This window comes from Eptesicus fuscus, chromosome 5 (genome assembly GCF_027574615.1).
Source record: "Eptesicus fuscus isolate TK198812 chromosome 5, DD_ASM_mEF_20220401, whole genome shotgun sequence".
Classification (NCBI taxonomy): domain Eukaryota; kingdom Metazoa; phylum Chordata; class Mammalia; order Chiroptera; family Vespertilionidae; genus Eptesicus; species Eptesicus fuscus.
In genome coordinates, this window is record NC_072477.1 from 78,550,143 (window position 1) to 78,571,525 (window position 21,383).

The 21,383-nt window shown below is 44.5% G+C and overlaps 1 pseudogene; it reads right to left on the reverse strand.

Moving 5' to 3' along the window:
- Nucleotides 1-6,908: 6,908 nt before the first annotated feature.
- LOC103304847 (60 kDa heat shock protein, mitochondrial-like) lies at nt 6,909-8,644 on the reverse strand (annotated as a pseudogene).
- Between the last annotated feature and the right edge of the window lie 12,739 nt (nt 8,645-21,383).

Genomic DNA, 21,383 nt, shown 5'->3' on the forward strand with positions numbered 1-21,383 from the left:
CTTCTCATAGTATCCCCTCTTGGCAATATATGGGTATTTCTTCTGGTTACTTAACCATGGTTTATGATGCCTTTCCTTCTTGCTTTTTACAATGAGTTTCTGGGGAACTGACCAGGAATTTCACCTAAATACTTTCTGTTGGTAAAGCTGGCATGGCAGCCTTATAAAGAGCAATCTGAGATTCTCAGGCCCCCGCCCCACCCCTTCCCCTGCCACCCGAGGGTAGGAGGCTTATCGTGTGCTCCTAAAGGCAAAGCACCTCATGGGGAAAATGAGATGTGCACATGGCAAACACTTTAGTAACAAAGGAGGAGCTGAGACTCAGTTCTACAAAGTCCCCGGGAAAAACTGCTGCCCTAAGTAGAGGTGGTATTTTCCTTCACTCTTCCATATATGCCATTCTTCCTGTTTTACAGTTGTGTGGTGATCTAACCAGACAGTGACATAGCCAAAGAAGAATTGAATGTGCACTATTGTGTGCTCAATGACAGCCTTGGGGACAATGTGCACACAAACCTTCATTTAATGCTGTCAGGGAGTGATGCGGATGATAAGACATGGTGCAAAATAGAAAAAGTGTGGCCTTTAGGGCAAGGATGAACATGGAGGTATGAGAAGAGGCATAGTGAGATATGATAGTTCATAAATTCCTTAGTAGATAGGAGACTGTTGAAGAATCAAGGATAGAAAAGAGAATGGCTTTTCAAGAGCTTCTTGGGATCCCCAGGGAATGGGCCTTGGAGGAATTTTTTAACACTGATCAGTTGTCACCAAGTACATTTTTGTCAATCCAAAGAAAAGCTTTACTGGCATCTCTTCCTTTTTCTGTCTCTGTATTTCATTTCTGGCCCTTGATATACCCTTTGCCTATTTAACATTACTTTCAAGTGGTGTTATGTGCACCCCCCGCCCTGCATATCACTATCTTCCCCCCATTAAGTTTCCTTTCTAGGAACATGGCATTCTAAAAGTGGACAACAACAGAGTATTTTCAGTATTGCCTGTCCGTATGAAGAATGAATTTCATCTTTAGGAATTTTACCACATACCAGATGATATACACCAATGTTATCATCTGACATCTCACCTCCAACCTAAACAGCAGCCAGACGGAGAGGAGGAGGGCACCCATGATGTACTCAGGGAAACCTGGGACAGGCAAACAATGGGAGCACTAGGGGTGGATCCAATGTGATAACCCTGTGCCATGGCTTCCTGATGGGAGGTGGACATTCCAACTTGACTTAGTCATAGTATAACCTTGACAGTCCTTTCATTGCCTTAAGTTGAATAAAAAATAGTCTGTGTTATAGAAAAAAGAAGCAAAATTCTTGAGGATGAGTTAAGGCTGAGAACTCATTTTGATTAATCAATAACCACAGACTTCAATTAACTGCTGTCACCACAAACCAACTTTCCATGGTTCACTGTTTCTCAAGAGCTGTTGACTCCTTAGTCATTTTAGCCATGGTGAGAATCTCATTGAGAGATGACTATACACCTGAGATCAAAGTCAGAAATGCTATTTATGCAAATTCCGAGACTCTTCATTGTTTGAATTGACATTAGGGAGCCAAATCATAGGAACACTAGAGAGAGTCTGCCAGGGAAAGGTTTTTACATAATACAGATGGAGATGGAAAATCCATGCCTGGGCAATTGTTTTATTCACAAAGGATGTATTAAGTACTTTCTCTCCGTGTGGCATTTTACCAATCAGATGGTGAGCAATGACAGATTTAGTTTCTAATCTTGAGGAATTAGACATACATTAGTCAAATAAATACACATGTGTATGGTTATGAATGATGTCAAGTACTCTGCAGGAAAAAATTATGAGAGATTATGACTGGTTAACCTGACCTTTTATAGAGGTTGGGAAAGACTTTGCTGAGGAGGCAACACATGCCAGTTATGCCAACATACAGTTGAAAATGGAAATATTCTCTGATATGTTCAGATATTTATCTTAAGGCAATCACACACCTGGAGGTTCTGGAATGCCTTAGCATTATGAGAAATAATGGGAAATTCTGCCAAAAATAATTTCTTCTATTTTTCAGAAAATATGAGTAATTCCTAGACAATAGGCATAAATTAATAAAGTCTTTGAAAATTTAAAGCTTCTATTAATCAAACCATCATAGTAATGCAAGAAACTTGGATTGGGAGATGATATTTCGAATAACCTGTTCAAAAATTGGTATCTAAGATATGTAAAGAAGTTTTTGAAAACCTTAAGGTAAATAAATCAAATGTAAATATACAAAGGATATGATAGACATTCCCAGAAGAGCAAACTCAAATGGCTAATAAATTTCTGAAAAGATAAGGAACCTTACCAGTAGTCAAGGAAGTGGTAATAAAAACCACTATGATTTACCATTTCAAATGAAGTAGAATGACAAAAATTACTAAGCTTTAAAATACTAGGTATTATGGGGAGCATTAACTAGAACCGTGGTCGGCAAACGGCGGCTCATGAGCCACATGCAGCTCTTTGGCCCCTTGAGTGTGGCTCTTCCACAAAATACCACAGCCTGGGCGAGTCTATTTTGAAGAAGTGGCATTAGAAAAAGTTTAAGTTTAAAAAATTTGGGTCTCAAAAGAAATTTCAATCGTTGTACTGTTGATATTTGGCTCTGTTGACTAATGAGTTTGCTGATCTAGAACAATAACTTTGTGAAGCAATTAGACAATACCAAAGACAACTGAAGGCACATATATTCTATAACCTGACCATTCCACTTTAAGGATATACCCAACAGACATTCCTGTACAATGTAAACATAGAAGCATGACAAAGAATGCTTACTGCAATTGTGTGTTTTTTATATCTTTACTAGAGGCCCGGTGCACGAAATTCGTGCACTGGGGTGGTGTGGGGGGGGGTGCCCCTCAGCCCAATCTACACCCTCTTCAATCTGGGACCCCTCAGGGGATGTCCAACTTCCAGCAGTCGGACATCCCTCTCACAATCCAGAACCGCTGGCTCCTAACCACTCACCTGCCTGCCTGCCTGATTGTCCCTAACCCCACTGCCTGCCTGCCTGCTCACCCCTACCTTGATCTCCTGCCAGCCTGATTGCCCCTACCTTGCCCTCCCCTATCAGCCTGATCACCCCAAACTGCCTGCGCCTTGGCCCCCAGTCTGGCCTCCCTCTGGAGGCACCACCCCCATAACCCCAATGCTGCTGCCACTGCAGCTGGTTATGGCTGCCTGAGCCTTGGCCTTTGTAGCCACTGCGGCTTTGTCTGGAAAGATGTCCGGAAGACAACCACTCTAATTAGCATATTACCCTTTTATTAGTATAGATTTGGGGACCATTACAACCACGCAGAACTTGAAGAAAACACATGGCCCTGGTCAGTTTGGCTTAATGGAGAGAGCATCGGCCTGTGGACTGAAGAGTCCAGGTTTGATTCTGATCAGGGGCACACATGCCTGGGTTTCGGGCTCAATCCCCAGTAGGGGGCCTGTGGGCGGCAGCTGATCAGTGATTCTTTTTTTTTTTTTTTAATATATTTTATTGATTTTTCACAGAGAGGACGGGAGAGGGATAGAGAGCTAGAAACATTGATGAGAGAGAAACATCGACCAGCTGCTTCCTGCACACCCCCCACCGGGATATGTGCCAGCAACCAATGTACATGCACTTAACCGGAATCGAACCTGGGACCTTCCAGTCCGCAGACCGACGCTCTATCCACTGAGCCAAACCGGTTTCGGCTGATCAGTGATTCTTATCATTGATGTTTCTATCTCTCTCTCCCTCTCCCTTTCTGAAATTTTAAAAATATATATTTTTTAAAGAAAACACATGATCTTCACTTTGGGCTTTGTCATCTTACAATATCCTTTGTGCAGTGTTTTAACTTCCCTCAACTTTCCTTTACCCACCTTTAAAGTGCAATCTATTTTGGGGAAGATGATCAGGAAAGTGATTCCAATGGGTAGAAGTTTTTCTTGGAGGGGATGGGTCATGAAGATATTTAAAAATTGAGCATGGTAATGGTTGTACCACTCTGAATTTACTTTAAAAAAACCAGTTCATTGTACACTTTAGGTGACATGTACAGTATATGGGTTATATCTCAACAAAGCTGTTCTTTTATTTCTTTTTAAATAAAGACCAGTCTTATAATCAATTGTAGGTGTTTTCAGAGGCCCCTCAAGATTTGCTCACCATGTCCCAAATCACGGCTGTGATTCCCAGTTGCCTCCAGTCCTGGTGGATCTGGATGGTGTGGTTTGCAAAGGAGAAGGTGGCAAGAGGCTTATGGAATTTCGGCAACCCCATTCCCCCGGTCTCCTCATAGGGCACCAGGGCCATTCCCACTGTGCCAGCTCTGCTCCCTTTAACCTGTTGGGCAAAAGAATCCTGCGTGCTCTGGCCAGAAAGTGCATTCTTTCTTAGGTGGCCCGGATGCTTTTTTTAAGGTCGTTTTATGGATTCAAAAGAATAAACAGAGATGTGGAAAGCTTTTGTCAAAATCCTTTTACATGGTTCTTCCAGTGTCATGGGAAATGAGATGTGGCTCTGAATTCATCCCAAAGTGTGTCTTTGGGCAAAAGCACCTAGAACGGCACAACTCCTGCAGAATGCCCCACACACTTTGCTGTCAGGACTCAGGGGGGCTTGAGGGTGAGCGAGGCAGAGGTGCCAGCACAGGACCTGGGAGAAGGTAGCGCTTTCTACACTGCCCAGGCCACGTGGACTACAGCAGTACCCGCCCAGGTGGGCAGGGTGTTTCTGCTGTTTTGTTTTGGTCTGGCCTCCACCCCGTCAGCCACAGACCTGTGCCTGCACTGAGACTGAATGGTTTGATGTCCCTACTTTTTGGTGGACAGTGGATGCACTCCCAGAGACTGGCAGTTAGACTCTGGCGGCTTCTGAGTCCCTTGAGGGGAGAGCCCAGCCCTAGGTCAAGAACAGACTCAGGCATCCTTGGCCAGGAGGCCTCCTTGGGCTAGGGGCCGCCACAGTTTGAAGGCTGGCCATGACCCCAATCCTGGCAGGGGTCTCCTCTGGGGTGCTGGCAGGCCTGGGCTAGGGCTGCGGGCGGTTTGGAGGCCGGTCACGCCCCCGATCCTGGTGGGGGCCTCCTCTGGGGTGCTGGTAGGCCTGGGCTAATGGCCACCCTGGTTTAGAGACTGGTCAAGCCCCCGATCCTGGCGGGGGTCTCCTCTGGGGAGCTGGCAGGTCTGGGCTCTGGCGCCGCAAAGGGAGAGGGTCCTGAACCTGCTTCCCACACACCTAGGCTAGGATACATCTTGTAGGAGGCGGCTTCAATGCCAGGGGTCGGTGACCAGGTCCTCCGGAGCCTCGCTTTCTGGGCTGCAGTCCCACGTCTCCCAGTGCCCCAGCCTCGGATGCGCCCACGCAGTTGCCCCCACCACCAGCCACCTCAGCGCAGGCCACAGCAGCTGAAGCTAGCCTCTTGGAAGCCAGGCCACCACACCCACCACCTCTAGTAGCTCTCTGCTGCTCCCTCGCTGTGCCCTGTCCTCTGGGGTGGGGGAGTGCTCCCAGCCCAGAGGCCCTCCCTCCCTCCGCAGCCTGGCTTGGGAAGCTGGCCTCATGCTGGGGCTACGATGCCAGCATGCCTACTCAGCTACTATGGGTGCGACACGGGCCCCACGGAGGCCAACCTGGAGAACGTGGACCCCAGCTCTGCATCCGGCTACTGCAGATGGCCTCGGTGGTCAACTACCACCTGCTCCTTCCACTGGCCCCATTGATCCCTCTCAGCACCAGCCATTTAGGCCAGGGTGGCGATCGCCCGGGGACCCCGCCCCGGGAGGCTGCTGGCTGTGCCCGGCCACGCCCCCCCGGGTCGTGATCCAGCCCGGGACCCCCGGGAGGCTTCTGGCTGTACCCGGCCACGCTCCCCGGGTGGCGATCCTGCCCGGGACCCCCTGAGCGGCTGGCTGGCCCGGCCACGCCCCTCTAGGGTTGCCATCGCTCCCCAGGATCCCTGGAACTAAGAGGATTTGGCGCCGCCATCTTGGTTTTCTCAACGGCCAGATAGGCCACCCGGAGTCCCGCCCCCAGCCTCTCGCAGGCCCAATCATGGGCATAGCGGAGGTGCGGTCAATTTGCATGTTTCTCTATTATAAGGTATGATGATTGTTGAGATTATTACAGAAGTCCCTCTTTTTTCCCCCTTCACCTGGTTTCTGCCCCACCCCAGGCCTTTGCCACCCTATTGTCTTTGTTCATAGGTAATGCATATATGTGTACTAGATCTTTGTTTAATCTCTTCCCGCAACCCACCCCCTTCCCTCTGAGAATCGTCAGTCTGTTCCATTTACATGCCTCTGATTCTATTTTATTCACCAGTTTATTCCGTTCATTAGATTTCTTGTTTATTTTGATTTTTAGATTCAATTGTTGATAGGTATGTATTTGTTGCCATTTTGTTTGTTCATATATATTTTTTAACTTTAAACAAATTTTTATTACACAAAGGTCACATAATTGGATATTTCTCTACTTTGTGCACAATTATTCTTACTCTCCACAGAAAGGCTGCTTCTTCACTTCTCACTGGGTGTTGGCAAGCACTAAAATCCTGATTGTAACAGAATAGTAGTAAAAATGCCTCAGTGATTTAGGTTGAAAGAAGTACATTGGTACATGGCTCTTGCACTTATCAGGAATGTACAAATGTGTTTTTATTCAAAAATACAAAATAAATTAGCTGTAGGCATGGACAATGACAGCAGTAAACCATTGTATGTTGTTAACTGAAACCAGTAACTGGTGGTTAGAGTGATTTTCTTGAACATCAGCCAGCCTTTTCTTCAGTCATTTCCTTCAACTGACTCTCTGCAGTTATAGGGGAAGAGATGCCCTGAGCTTCCTCTCAGTTCTCAGTAATGATGGTAAAGCACTATTCCAGGGCTAGAACATGCCGCCTCCCATCCCTCCTCCCATTCCACCCATCTCATCCATCCCAGGGTCCTTCTCCTCTTTAGGAATTTCTGTGACCACAACTTCTGCTGTTGTTAACAGAGAGGCCACACCAGCAGCATCCAACAAAGCAGTTCTTACAACCTTAGTTGGATCAATGATTCCCTTTTCCACCATATTCACAAAATCTCCAAGCATGGCATCATAACCAATTTCTGAGGAACTTTGCATAATTTTCTCAACTATCAACGATCCCGCAACACCTGCATTCTTAGCAATGGTCATTGCAGGAAATTTTAGTGCTTTCTTAACAATTTCTATACCCATTTTTTTGCTCTTCATTAGTTGGAGTTAATGAGTCCAAGGCTGGAATGCACCGAAGCAGGGCACAGGCCCCCCCCCCCCGCCCCCGCCCCGCAAGGACAATGCCTTCCTCCACAGCAGCTCAGGTAGCATTGAGGGCATCTGCGACTCTCTTTCTTTTCATTCACTTCAACATCACTTGTCCCACCAACCTTCAGCACAGCTACCCCATCTGAGAGTTTGGACAGGCATTCATTTAGTTTTTCCTTTTCATATTCACTAGTTGTGACATCTAACTGCTTGATTTCTTGAATACATTTTTCAATTTGAGCCTTGTCACCTTTTCCTTTCAAGAGCATGGCATCATCTTTGGTCACAATGACCTCTCCAACTTTTCCTAGGTCATGAGGCTGAAGGTCTTCTAGATTGAAAGTCAACCCTTCTTCTCCAAACATGGCACCACCAGTAGCAATAGCCATGTCTTTAAGCTGGTTCTTCCTATTGTCCCCAAAACCTGGAGCTTTGACTGCAACAACCTGAAGACCAACTTTTAGCCTATTCAAAACAAGTGTACTTAGAATTTCTCCATCAACATCTTCAGCAATTATGACCACGGGCTTACAGTGAGCATTGGCAATTTCAGGAGCAGGTACGATGGACTGAACACTAAAAATTTTATTTTCACTCAACAGAACGTATGCATCTTGGAACTCACATTTCTGACCTTTTGCTGTATTAATAAAGTATGGAGAAATATAACCTCGATCAAACTTCATGCCTTCAATAATTTCTAATTCATCCTTCAGTGTTTTTCCATCATTTACAGTGATGACACCTTTCCTTCCAACCCTTTTCATTGCGTAGGAAATTATGCTGCCAATTTCTTTGTCTCCATTTGCAGGAATTGTAGCAACCTGAGCTAATTTTTTCAGGGGTTGTCACAGGTTTAGACTGCTTCTTAAATTCAGAAATTACAGCATCAACAGCTAACATCACACCTCTCCTGATTTCCACTGGATTAGCACCTTTACTGATCTTCTCAGACCCTTCCTTGGCAATGGAACGTGCCACTACAGTAGCAGTGGTGGTGCCATCCCCAGCCTCTTCATTTGTATTATTGGAAACATCTTAAACAAGTTTAGCGCAAATATTTTTATATTTATCTTTTAAGTCAATTGACTTTGCAACGGTCACACAATCTTTTGTTACTTTGGGACTTTCCTAGCTCTGTTCAGTAATCACCGTTCTTCCCTTTGGCCTCATAGTAATGGCTACAGCATTGGCTAAAGGTCTACACCTTGAAGTATTAAAGCTCAAGCCTCTGCACCAAATTTTACATCTTTGGCATAAGCCCAAGTGAGATGAGGAGCCAGTGCCCTGGACATGGGCCTAATCTGGCGAAGGACTGTGTGTAATCGAAGCATTTCTGCGGGGCAGTGGCAGGGTGTGCAGGCAGCAAGGCAGGCTGATGGAGGCAAATAAGCTTGTTGTTCATATTTTTTTATCTCTTTCTTTTTCTTCTTCTTCCTCTTCTTAAAGAATACCCTTCAACATTTCATACTAGAGGCCCAGTGCACGAAATTCATGCATGGGGGTGGGCGGGGTCCCCTCAGCCCAGCCTGCACCCTCTCCAATCCAGGACCCCTTGGGGGATGTCTGACTGCCGGTCTGGACCAGCAGTTGGACATCCCTCTCACAATCCTGGACCACTGGCTCCTAATGACTCACCTGCTTGCCTGCCTGGTTTCCCCCAACTTCCCTCCCCCACCAGCCTGGTCACCCCTAACTGCACCCCCTGCAAGCCTGGTTGTCCCCAACTACCCCCCCTCTGCCAGCCTGGTTAACCCCAACTGCCCCTCCTGCTGGCCTGGTTTACCCTCCTGCCCTCCTGCTGACCTAGTCACCCCTCACTGCCCCCCCTACCAGCCTAATCACCCCCAACTTCCCCCCTGCCAGCCTAGTTGTCTGCAACTGCATCCCCCCACTGGCCTGATCACCTCTTACTGCCCTTCTGCCAGCCTGGTCACCCACAACAGCCTTCCCTGCTAGCGTGGTCGCCCCCAACAGCCTTCCCTGCTGGCCTGGTCACCCTCAACTGCCCCCCTGCCAGCCTGGTCACCTTTCACAGCCCCCCCCCCCCACCGGCCTGGTCACCCCACGCAGCCTGCTGTTCAGTTGTTTGGTCGTCCCTCACTAACCCCCCTGCCAGTCTGGTCACCTTTCACAGCCCCCCCCCCCCCACGGGCCTGGTCTCCCCACACAGCCTGCTTGTTCAGTTGTTTAGTTGTTCCTCACTAACCCCCCCCAGTGGCCTGGTTGCCCCATGCAGCCTGCTTGTTCAGCCGTTTAGTTGTCCCTCACTAACCTCCCTGCCGACCTTGTGGCCCCACACAGCCTGCTTGTTCAATCATTTGGTTGTCCCTCGGGCCAGCCCTGGGCAGCTGGACAGCCGACATCCAAGGCTTGCCTGTGCCTCAGGCTGGCCCTGGGCAGCTGGGGGAGGTGAGGGGACTGAGGGACTCCAGAAGCAGGTGTGTGGAGCTGTGGGACCTGCCTGGGGGTGGGCCCGGCCATGCCGCACACTTGCCACCCCGTTGGAGCTGAGGGGACTGGATGCCGCCATATTTGAGGGCACGGCAGTCAATTAGCATATTCCCTCCTTATTGGCTGTGGGCACCAGCATCTTTGTGAGGGCAGGATGGTCAATTAGCATATTCTTTAAATTAGATAGTATACTTATAATACTGGTTTGGTGGTGTTGAACTCCTTTAGCTTTTTCTTGTCTGTGAAGCTCTTTACCTGATCTTTAATTCTAAATTATAGCTTTGCTGGGTAGAGTAATCTTGATTGTAGGTCCTTGCTATTTATCACTTTGAATATTTCTTGCCTCTCCCTTCTGGTTTGCATAGTTTCTATTGAGAAATCAGCTGACAGGCATATGGGTACTCCCTTGTAGATAACTAACTGCTTTTCTCTTGCTGCTTTTAAGATTCTTTCTTTGTCTTTAGCCCTTGGCATTTTAATTATGATGTGTCTTGGTGTAGTCTTGTAATCTGGTGCAGTCCTTTTTGGGTTCTTCTTGTTTGGGACTCTCTTTGCTTCCTGGACTTGTAAATCTATTTCTGTCACAAGCTAAGGGAAGTTTTCTGTCATTGTTTCTTCAAATATTTTTCTCTGGCACCTCCATAATGTGAATGTTGGTATGCTTAAAGTTGTCCCAGAGGCTCCTTACACTATCTCATCTTTTTGGATTCTTTTTTCTTTTTGCTCTTCTGGTTGAGTGTTTTTTAGGTCCTCATATTTCAAATTGTTGATTTGATTATAAGAATCCTCTACTCTACTGTTGAATCCCTGTATATTATTCTTTATTTGAGTCAGTGTATGCATAATTTCTGACTGGTCCTTTCCAATTTTTTTGAAGGTTTCTAGAAGATTCTTGAGTAACTTTATAACTGTGGTTTTGAACTCTATATCCAGTAGTTTGCTTTCTTCCATTTCTTTCATTTGTGACATGTTTCTTTGTCTCCGCATTTTGGCTGCTTCCCTGTGTTTGTTTCTATGTATTGGGTAGAGCTGCTATGTCTCCTTGAGTTGGTAGAGTGGCCTTGTGTAGTAGGTGTTCTATAGGGCCCAGTGACTCAGCCTCCCCAATCACCTGAGGTGGACACTCTTGCTGCACCCCTTTGTGGGCTGTGTGCACAGTCTTGTTGTAGTTGAGCCTTTATTACTTTTGGTGTCACTGGGAGAAATTGACCTCCAGGACCATTGGATGTGGGGACCAGCTATGAGTACAGTGGGAGAGCTTCTGTGCAGGAGATACCCCTATGGAGCAGGACTTGCTTCAGTGGGGCTTTGGTGCTCACTGAGTCTGCCCCTTGAGTGTGTCACTTATGGATGTGTAGAGTTGTAATCTGGCATGGTCTGACACTGACCACTGGGTACACTGGATCTTGGGTCTCCAGAGAGGTGCAAAGTCAGCCACTGCCTGTGGCCACCCAGCAGGAGCTACAGAGAGATCAGCAGATTCCTCTTCTTTGTATTGGGTTTAGAAGTGCCAAGATGAGGCCCAGCTATCAAGCAAGGCAGGCTGGTGTTGGTGCCAAGTCTTGTACCTTTTATTGATAGGTTTGGGGCTTCCTGATCCAGTTGCAGCTTGTTTGAGAGATTTTAGCCTGATCAAAGACAGGCCATTCATATGAAAAATCCTTTACACACAGCTTGGGTGGGGTTGTAAACTAGATGAGGTGGGTCTTAGGGAATCAATAGGGTGGAGCAAACAGAAATGTCTAGCTGCCAGTCAACCCTGCAACTGGGGTGGGGGGCTCACAGCATAGTAACAATGGTCCCTGCAAGCACCTTGGTTTGGGAGAGAGCTGCCCCCAAGTTCCTGCCCCAATGCCAGACAATCCAGTTCTTCCTCTTTTGTGTCTGTGTTCCCTAGAGCCTCGCCCTGGCACTGGAACTCAGAGGAAGTGGGACCTTGTAAGTTCAGTTTATGGTGCTGGCCTTTTAAGAGGAACAGCTGGGTCTCCAGCAGCCTTTGTGTCACTGAGCCCCAATCCACACTGGTTTTTATAGCCCATAGTTCTTATTGCCCTTAGGGACTTATTTTCCCAGCTCTGGGATCCTGGGCTGGGTGTCTGGTGTGGGGATGGGACCCCTTGCTCCTCCAGGAGGCCTCCACAGAGACAATCTCCCTCCTGATTAAAAAAGTGGCACAGGTGGGTGCCGGACCAGCCTGTTCCATGCCTCTACACCTCCTACTAGTCTCAGTGTGCTTTCTTCTTTACTTCTCTAGTTGTAGGACTTCCACTCAGCCAGCTTTCCAGTGGTTCTGGATGATGGTTGTTCTATACTAGTATTTTAGTTGTAATTTTGGTGTGGTCGTGGGAGGCAGCAAGTATAGGCATTTACCTGTGCCACCATCTTCCTTTCTCCTACAATTGTTTTTTATTATAAAAAATTGGAAATAACCTAAATTTAATGAGAATGGATAAATTGTGCTATTTTCAAATATTGGAATATTGTGCATCCATTATAATGAATGAACTATACTTACATGGCTAATCTCAAAAATATATCATTGATTTGTTTCTTCTAGGGAGGGAAACAGGATGGCTAGGAGTCAGAGGTGAGAAGAGTATTTTTATTTTGTTATGCTTTTGAAACCTAAATTTTACATGAAGTAAATATATATTTTGTAAAAAGTCAAATTAATTTTTATTTATTTTTTTCATTGTTAATAAATATTTATTGTTCAGATTATTACTATTGTTTCTCCTCCCCCCCCCATATCTCCCCTCCTCCCAGTTCCCACCCTTCCCTCTGCCCTTACCTCCCCACTTCGCTATCCTTATCCATAGGTGTATGATATTATCTAGTCTCTTCCCGTACCCCCCACACAGACTCCCCCTTCCCCTGAGAATTATCAATCCACTCCCATTCTATGCCCCTGATTCTATTATGTTCATCAGTCTATTCTGTTCTTCAGATTTTTAATTCACTTGACTTTTAGATTCACTTGTTGATAGGTATGTATTTGTTGTTCATAATTTTTATCTTTACTTTTTTCTTCTTTTCCTCCTTTTAAATAATACCTTTCAGCATTTCATGTAATACTGGTTTGGTGGTGATGAATTCCTTTAGCTTTTTCTTATCTGTGAAGCTCTTTATCTGCCCTTCAATTCTGAATGATAACTTTTCTGGGTAGAGTAGTCTTGGTTGTAGGTTCTTGCTATTCATCACTTTGAATATTTCTTGCCATTCCTGTCTGGCCTGCATAGTTTCTGTTGAGAAATCAGCTGATAATCGTATGGGTGTTCCCTTGTAAGTAACTAACTGTTTTTCTCTTGCTGCTTGTAAGATTCTTTCTTTGTCTTTTGCCCTTGGCATTTTAATTATGATGTGTCTTGGTGTGGTCCTCTTTGGATTCCTTTTGTTTGGGGTTCTGTGCACTTCCTGGACTTGTAAGTCTATTTCTTTTACCAGGTGGGGGAAGTTTTCTGTCATTATTTCTTCAAATAGGTTTTCAGTATCTTGCTCTCTCTCTTCTTCTGGCACCCCAAAAATTCGGATGCTGGTTCACTTGAAGTTGTCCCAGAGGCTTCTTACACTATCTTCTACTTTCTGAATTCTCTTCTCTTCTTGCTTTTCTGGAGGAGTGTCCTTTGCCTCTTTGTATTCCAAATCTTTGACTTGATTCTTGTATTCCTCTAGTCTGCTGTTGGGTCTCTGTAAAGTATTTTTTATTTCAGTTAGTGTGTGTTTCATTTCTAGTTGGACCTTTTTCATATCCTCTAGGGTCTCATTAAATTTATCGGCTTTTTCCATGAAATTCTTGAAAAACCTTATAACCGTGGTTTTGAACTCTTATGTCCAGTTGTTTGTTTTCCTCCATTTCTTTTGTTTGGGATCTGTTTCCTTGCCTCCTCATTTTCATTTTTGCTGCTTCCCTGAGTTGGTAGGGTAGCTTTGTGTCCTATTGTGTCCTATTGGTTCAACGGGTCAGCCTCCCAGTTACTTGAGGTGGACGCTCTTGGTGCACCCCTTTTTAGACTGTGTGTACAGCCTTGTTGTAGTTAAGTCTTGATTGTTGTTGGTGTCACTGGGAGGAATTGACCTCCAGGCCAATTGGCTGTGAGGACCCGCTGTGTCTATAAAGGAAGAATTGCTGTGCTGGAGACACGTTTATGGGCTGGGACTTGTTGCAGTAGGGCTTTGGCACTCACTGAGTCTGCCTCTTGAATGTGTCCCTTATGCGAGTGGTTGAAATCTGGTGTCGTCTCACACCGACTACTAGATGCCCTCGTTTCTGGATCTCCAATGGGGTGCAGGTCAGCTACTGTCTGAGGCCACTCAGCAGAAGTTACAGCAAAAACTGCAGTTTTCTCCTCTTTGCTTGAGCGGTTTTGGAGCAGTCTGACTGGAGCTGCAGTTTATTTGGTTAAGCTGCCATAGGGAAGGCCATTTGTATGTAAATGCTGTTTGGAGCCTGGGCGGGTTTGTAGAATGTGCGGGGCGGGTCTCATGGTGGGGTGGGGTCTCAGGGCGTCACTAGGCTGGGGCGTGGCAAACAGCAATGGCTGCTAGTCTGCCTTTTCTGCCTTTCCCGTTTTCAAGTCCCTGCATCCTGTGCTCCAGCGCAGTAAACACTGATTGCTGGGCGCACCTCTGCAAGAAAGTCACTCTCAGTTTCCGACACGATGGCCGAGAGTCCAGCTTCTCCCCGTAGGTGTCTGGGTCCCCTGCGCATCCCCAGAAACTGGATTTCAGAGTGATCGGGAGCTTATCTCCCTTCGGGTTGGAAAAAAAGCCACACGTCCTGTCGCCCGCCACCAGCCCTTCCACATTTGCTCTTTCTTTTTCCTTCTTAGTTGTAAATCTACCATTGAGCCAGCTTTCCTGTGGTTCTGGGTGGTAGACGCTTTGTCTTTTAGTTGTATTTTTGAAATTGTTGTGCGCGGCGGCAGTTTAGTTGTTTAACTTTGCCGCCATCTTGGTTCCCTCCCCAACCTCAAATTAATTTTTAAATTGTTGAATAATAAAAATGTTGCAGACGGCTGGTATAGAATTTTTTTTTTTGAGTTTTAATGCAGACCAAGTAAAGAGCAACCAGCTCCCCTCATCGTTTATACCATCAAACTCTCCTAGTTTAACTCAGATAGAGTCCAGACTCCTCCCATGGCTTCTCAGCCTGGCCACTGCACTGCCTAGGAAACAAAGCTCTTGGTTTTGTCCATTATTTGCTTCTGACAACAAAGACAGCAGGGGAAGAATAATATAGCAAAGAGCAGTGAGATATGAGGACCTATACAGCTGGGAGAGCTGTGGGCACTGAGTTCTCACTCTCCTTCCACTTCAGGGGGGAAGGAAGGATAAACCCATATGTGCAGAGCAGCTCCTGCTCTGGGCAGCTTTCCTGGGAAGCCAAGCTCCTCTGGCTTATCTTGTCAGCTGTTCTTTCTTCATCAAGATAGTTTTCTTCTTTCTGTCATAAAATTACCACAATGTGTGGGCTGAGTTAGATCAAGGTACTTTGTTGAAATCTGTTGTGTAAATTGTCAGAATAAATACATAACTTGGCTGATGTGTACAATGTGACCTGTTCAGAACTCTGAGTCCTGGTGACTCTGAGTTCAGCTCTCTAGTGAGGGAGAGCTGATCCTCACTTTGGTCCCCTCCAACTGGAGCCTAAGGTCTAAGCTTTAATGCTCAGTTGACAGGGTCCCAGATCACTAGCTCAGTATCTTCTCTCATTATTAAGGCCCTCTACTTTGCCTCCCACTAGCCTCAATTTTCCTTTTCATTGGAGGATGATCCAGTCTTCAAATTTCTTAGAGAAGCTGAAGAAGAAAATACTCTTTTTTAAAAACTCACTGAATGCCTTCTGGATGTATTGGCTTTTTGCTGATATCTCGTGATCCCAAGCCCAGGTCTACTCTGTCATGCTCTCCAAGGTCAGACAGGTGAGTATTGTCTTACAGTCCCCTTGGCCCACTCACAGTTCTTTCTGCTCAGGAGCTTGCTTCTCTAAAGACATATGTGCCTTCTAATTGGGTTGATGTTCATGGTTCCTGAGAGTCTGAGTGATTTTGAACCCAAATACAGAGAAGGACTAATGTCCCAGGAGGGAGATATCCATCCCAAAGTCAACTCTTCAGGTACTCTGAACTGTCACTTTTGGAGTTCATGTGGTAGGCAGAAAAAAAGAAGACAACCAGCACCATATCTGGAATGCGAGTCTGAAGAAATGAAAAATGACACCATTTCTTCTCTGTTTTTCACCTACACTAACTTACTCTGCCTAATCTGAGTCTTCTTTTTGTGTTTTTCTTTTTCTCCATTTTCTCTCACACCTAAATTTAGGTCGTGTATGTGATATTGTGCATAGGAATGTGCTTGAGTGTGTGAAGAAGTTTGATTTATTGAGAGTATTACCTTCTGAAGCAAAAAAGATCTCTCTCTCTCTCTTGCTTTATGATATAACAGCTTTCTCCTCTTGGAGAAGCCTTTCTCCTCTTGGGGACCAGCAGTCCAGTGATGAGTGAGCTATGACCTATTTTAAGCCCCATGAGTTAGAAATGGGACAATGATAGGCAGATAATATTATTGAGTACCTATTCTGCATCAAATACTATTCTATATGCTTTCTATAAATTCATTTAATATTATAACAATCCCCTGAGGTTTCAGTTTTTTTTTAAATCACTATTTCACAGTTGAGAAACTGAGACACAGCTAGGTTAAGCAACTTTTCTAAGGCTGCATATTTAGGCAGTGGTGGAATCAGGAGTCTGGTTCTGCAGCAGTCTGGCTGTAGAGTGTGTACATTTAACCACTACACAGATAATCTTTATCCAAGTCAAAGTTCCTTCTGGGAAAACTCAATATATTGCATAGGTATTTCTGAATTACAAGCCCCTCTGAACCTTCTCTGTACCACTCAGTTGGTGATGGTCCCCTGATCCCCTACGAGCTGTCCTGATTTTCAAGACAAGGTTGGATCTCCTGTACCTCCTTGATTTGGTGATGAAGGGGCATAGTCTAAGTAATTTTTTTGTATGTAAGGAGTATCACTGAGCAACTTTATGAGTTAAATTGGGAATGAAAGGAGAAAGTGCTGAGGTGATAGGGTCTGGGGAGTCATGGAAACTTGCCAGTGCTTGGACATACTTTCTGAGATTCTGAGGGAGACTCCTCCCGCTGCAGTCTGTGTGTGGACAGCCAACTCTTCCCAGGCACGTAGTCCAAAGAGTTCTCTGTCCATGACCTTAACCCAATAAAAAACCTCCTGGTGGTCACAGAGCAGGCTACCTAACACTGGCTGGGAGACACCATAAGATAATAAATGTTTAGGACACTTTGGTGAAGAAGCAAAATGACAGGCTTGTGGCTTTGTTCAGTAACTCTTCAGCTGCTACTACCCAAGGACCTGGTGGGGTGGGGTGGGCAGATTTCTTCCTCAGGTCTAGTTGCATGAATCCTCCCTGGTGACAGAGCTACCACATCAAATGTTTCTTAAAGTTCCAAGCTCTAGCAGAGTCCCATTATACACAGGTTGCAAATCTAAGACACACAATTTCATTACAGACTCCATACTTGTCTGCCTAAGAAGATGAGATTTATTATGATACCTTTAAAGCAGCCACAAAGATTTCCTGGCTTATGTTTGTGGAGAAGGTTGTAAGACTTAGTGTGCTCATTTTTAAATGGAGGCTATTATTCATGCTGACATTGCCAGTTACCTAACCCTGTATCCATTTCTCCCTTCTTCCTTACTAAAGAACCCCAATTTTGCTCAGAGTGGTAATGTACCCAGAGAAATATACTCACTCTTATACAGGGTCCTTTGCACGTAAGGGATTACCTGTGACACAATTCTAGCCCATGGAAGTCACTGAGCAGGGTTTCTAGAAGAGATTTTTAAAAGGTCATCTTCTCTTTAGACTTTTCATGCCTGGAGAGGGACTACTACTTATGACTGTGACATAACTCTCTGACTAGCCTGCCTTCTCCTTTTCTCTCCATTTCAATGTGTTGTTTCCAGTCTGCATTTTCTGCCCATGGAATAGCTGCTGGTGCTCTGATGAAGCACTCTATTGGCTTCACCCTCCCATCAATGCCTTCCAGAATAAGTCACTAAATAGTCCTGACTCACAGAGAAACAGACATGCCTGCAGTAAATCAACTGTACTGATGACATAGGAGACCAGAGAGAGGTCTCCTAGACCTCTGGGCCTTGGCCATGTCTCAGACCCAGGAACTATGACATAACCCTAGTATGAAATTAACCCCAAGAATGGCTAACTAAGGTTTAATTCCCTGATAGCTCAAATGCATGGCAGGCTCAAGTAAAAATTACATCCATTTGTAGAAAATAAGAGATGTGATGTACTTCAAATTCTGGAGCTTGATACTTGTACATCAGTAATTCTGAGTGCTTAGGCATGCTTTATATCAATGCAATTCTTATTAGTGAAAAAGAATCACTGATGACAATCTTTTTTTCTCTCTTTATTGATTAAGGTATTACATATGTGTATATGCCTCATACCCTCCCCACCCCCTCACTTATGCCCTCACCCCCCTGGTGTCTGTGTCCATTGGTTAGGCTTATATGCATGCATGCAAGTCCTTTGGTTGATCTCTCTCCCTTACCCCCAACCTCCCCTTCCTTTCCTCTGTAGTTTGATTGTCTGATCTATGCTTCTCTGTCTCTGGATCTGTTTTTGTTCATCAGTTTATGTTGTTCATCACATTCCACAAATGAGTGAGATCATGTGATATTTACCTTTCTCTGATGGGCTTATTTCACTTAGCATAATGCACAACAAAAGAAACTATCAACAAAACAATAAGAAAGCCCACTGCATGGGAGAAGATACACTGAGTGGCCAGATTATTATGACCTCTGAACTCATAATAATCTGGCCGCTCAGTATATATATATATATATATATTAGAGGCCCGGTGCATGAATTCGTGCACAGGTGGGGTCTGGCCAGCCTGGCCAGCCTGGCCAGGGGGAGGGGACATGGGTTGTTGGCCGGCCTGCCTGCTGGTCGAACTCCTGGTCGAGGGGACAATTTGCATATTAGCCTTTTATTATATAGGATATACATTGAGTGGCCAGATTATTATGCATTCAGAGATCATAATAATCTGGCCACTCAGTGTATTTGCCAATGTTATCACCAATAAGGGTTTTATCTCCAACATTTATAGGGAACTCATACAACTTAACAAAAGGATGATAAACAACCCAATCAAAAAATGGGCAATGGACCTAAATAGATACTTTTTGAAGAAGGACATAAGGAAGGCCAAGAGACATAGGAAAACATTCTCAAAGTTACTAATCATCTGAGAGATGCAAATCAAAACGACAATGAGGTACCATCTCACACCTGTCAGAATGGCTATTATCAACAAATCAACAAAGGACAAGTGCTGGCAAGGATGTGGAGAAAAAGGAACCCTCGTGCACTGCTGGTGGGAATGCAGACTGGTGCAGTCACAGTATGTGGAGAATAGTATGGAGTTTCCTAAAAAAAACTAAAAATGGAACCCCCACTTGACCCATTGATCTCACTTCTAGGAATATATCCCAAGAAACTAGGAATTGGAGAGCATTGATAATAATCTTATAGCATCCACAAACATAACAGACTTCAGCAACATTGCTGGGTACAAGGTGAATATAGAAAAATCAATTGGGTTCTAGACACCTACAACATACAATTCTAAAATATAATTTTTAGAAAAGATGTTATTCACAATAGGAACAAAGTCTCTAAGGTACCTAGGAATAAATAATAGGTGTGTGTGCAGCTTTTAAGAAGAAAGTTATTTTTAAAAAGGAAAAATAAATGGTGAAACATACTTTGCTCTTGGATAAGATTTAATATTTCTAAAGATGTCAGTTCTCCCCCAAATCTAGTCACAGATGCAGTACCATTCTCATCAAAAGCCCAATAGAATTTTCTAGGAACTTAATAAGTTGTTTTAAAATTTAAATAGAAAAATAAAAGGCCTAGAATACCCAAGAACAAATTGGAGAAGAATGAGATGGGGCTTATCTTACCAAATGTCAATATTTGTAACAAGACTATAGTTATTAAGACAATGCAATATTTACACCAGGATTAAAAAAGAAGACCAGTGGAAGAGAGTAGAAAGTTTTATTCTCTTTAGACTTTTGATTACTCCACAGATGACAGAGGCATGAAAAATGAGCAGAGAAAAGATGAGATGGGCTCTGATCAATGCTGCTGGAAAACCTGTTATTCATGTGGGGAAAATTAAATGACATCCTTAATTCACACCATCATCAAATAGAAATCAAAGACTGTCAAATGAGCACTGAATGTAAGAAACAAGTTTTTACAAGTTTAAAAGAAAATATAAAATATACGTATGACTTGAGGGTAGAGAAGTTTCCTTACCAAGATACAAAAAGCAGACCATAAAGGGAAATTCTAATATTTTATCTAAGTGAAAAAAAATCTGCACATCATAGAGACCATAAGAAGGGCTGGCCTGCTCAGGCCTGTGGTCACCATGGCCCATGGTATGCAGCTTTCTCCTACCAAGTCAAAGGCAATGTCTGGAAGTCCACGTGCAGCAGGTATAGGCCCGTCTGCCTCAGAACCAGCCTCCAACAGATGAGGCTGCCCTGGGGACACATGGCAGAGAGTGGACAGGCAGAGAGCAGCCTGCTCTGGGAAGTTCTATTGGTACATGGGCAAAATAACTCCTCTCTACATGGAAATGTAGCTTTGTGATTGAACCCCTCAACAGGTTGTTCTGGGATATATAGCAAAGTTAGGATGATCCATTTGTGGTAGGGATGACTTCTATTTCAGATGTTATCCATGTCAACTTGCATTTTCACTTCTTATTGACCCACCTTCCTACTCCACCTCACTATTTATTGTAACCTAAGGCTTAGGATATTTATTTGGAATAGGAAATGCCACCAAACTGGCCCATCATGCAGGCACTAGTTCTGTGTGAAGCTTCCTAGCTTAGTGGCTAGAACAAAACTTAGGCTTAATAAATTTGTGTGAAATCTAAATCACTATAATGTTAAAGAGTGTTAAGAAATGATATGATTATTTTCAACATATAACACATGGAGAAAATAATGCAATATACCTTTTATCCAGATTAAGCAGTTATCAAGTTTACCATATTTTCTCTTTAAGTTGTCATCTTAAATATTACTAGTGGACTGAAATTTGTTCCAATTTTAGAAAACATTAGAAAATACTTGGAAAAAAAGTGTGATCTGGCTCTGTCAGCCACAGCATCTCATCTTCTCTGTGACACATCGGTGGGCCCTCCAATAAGCCCACCACAAACACCTGGGATCTAATTCTGGGAAAGACCAGAGGGCACCCTCCTTCACACCTCACTGAGTAAAAAAACCTGTGGTTGGTTTTTTCAGTAATGTGACAAACATAGGTCACATTTTTTACTATTTTGGGATGCCAGAGAAACCCAACCACATCAGAGCAGAGGCAATTCTGCAAGGCGAATGTGTATCTTCATTAAAAACATGGAATGACTATAAAGCCCACAAGAATGAGTACACTATTCAAGGAAGAACCATCTAGGGCCAATGGGGTGATTTTTTTCCATTGGGGCCTATATTCCATTCCA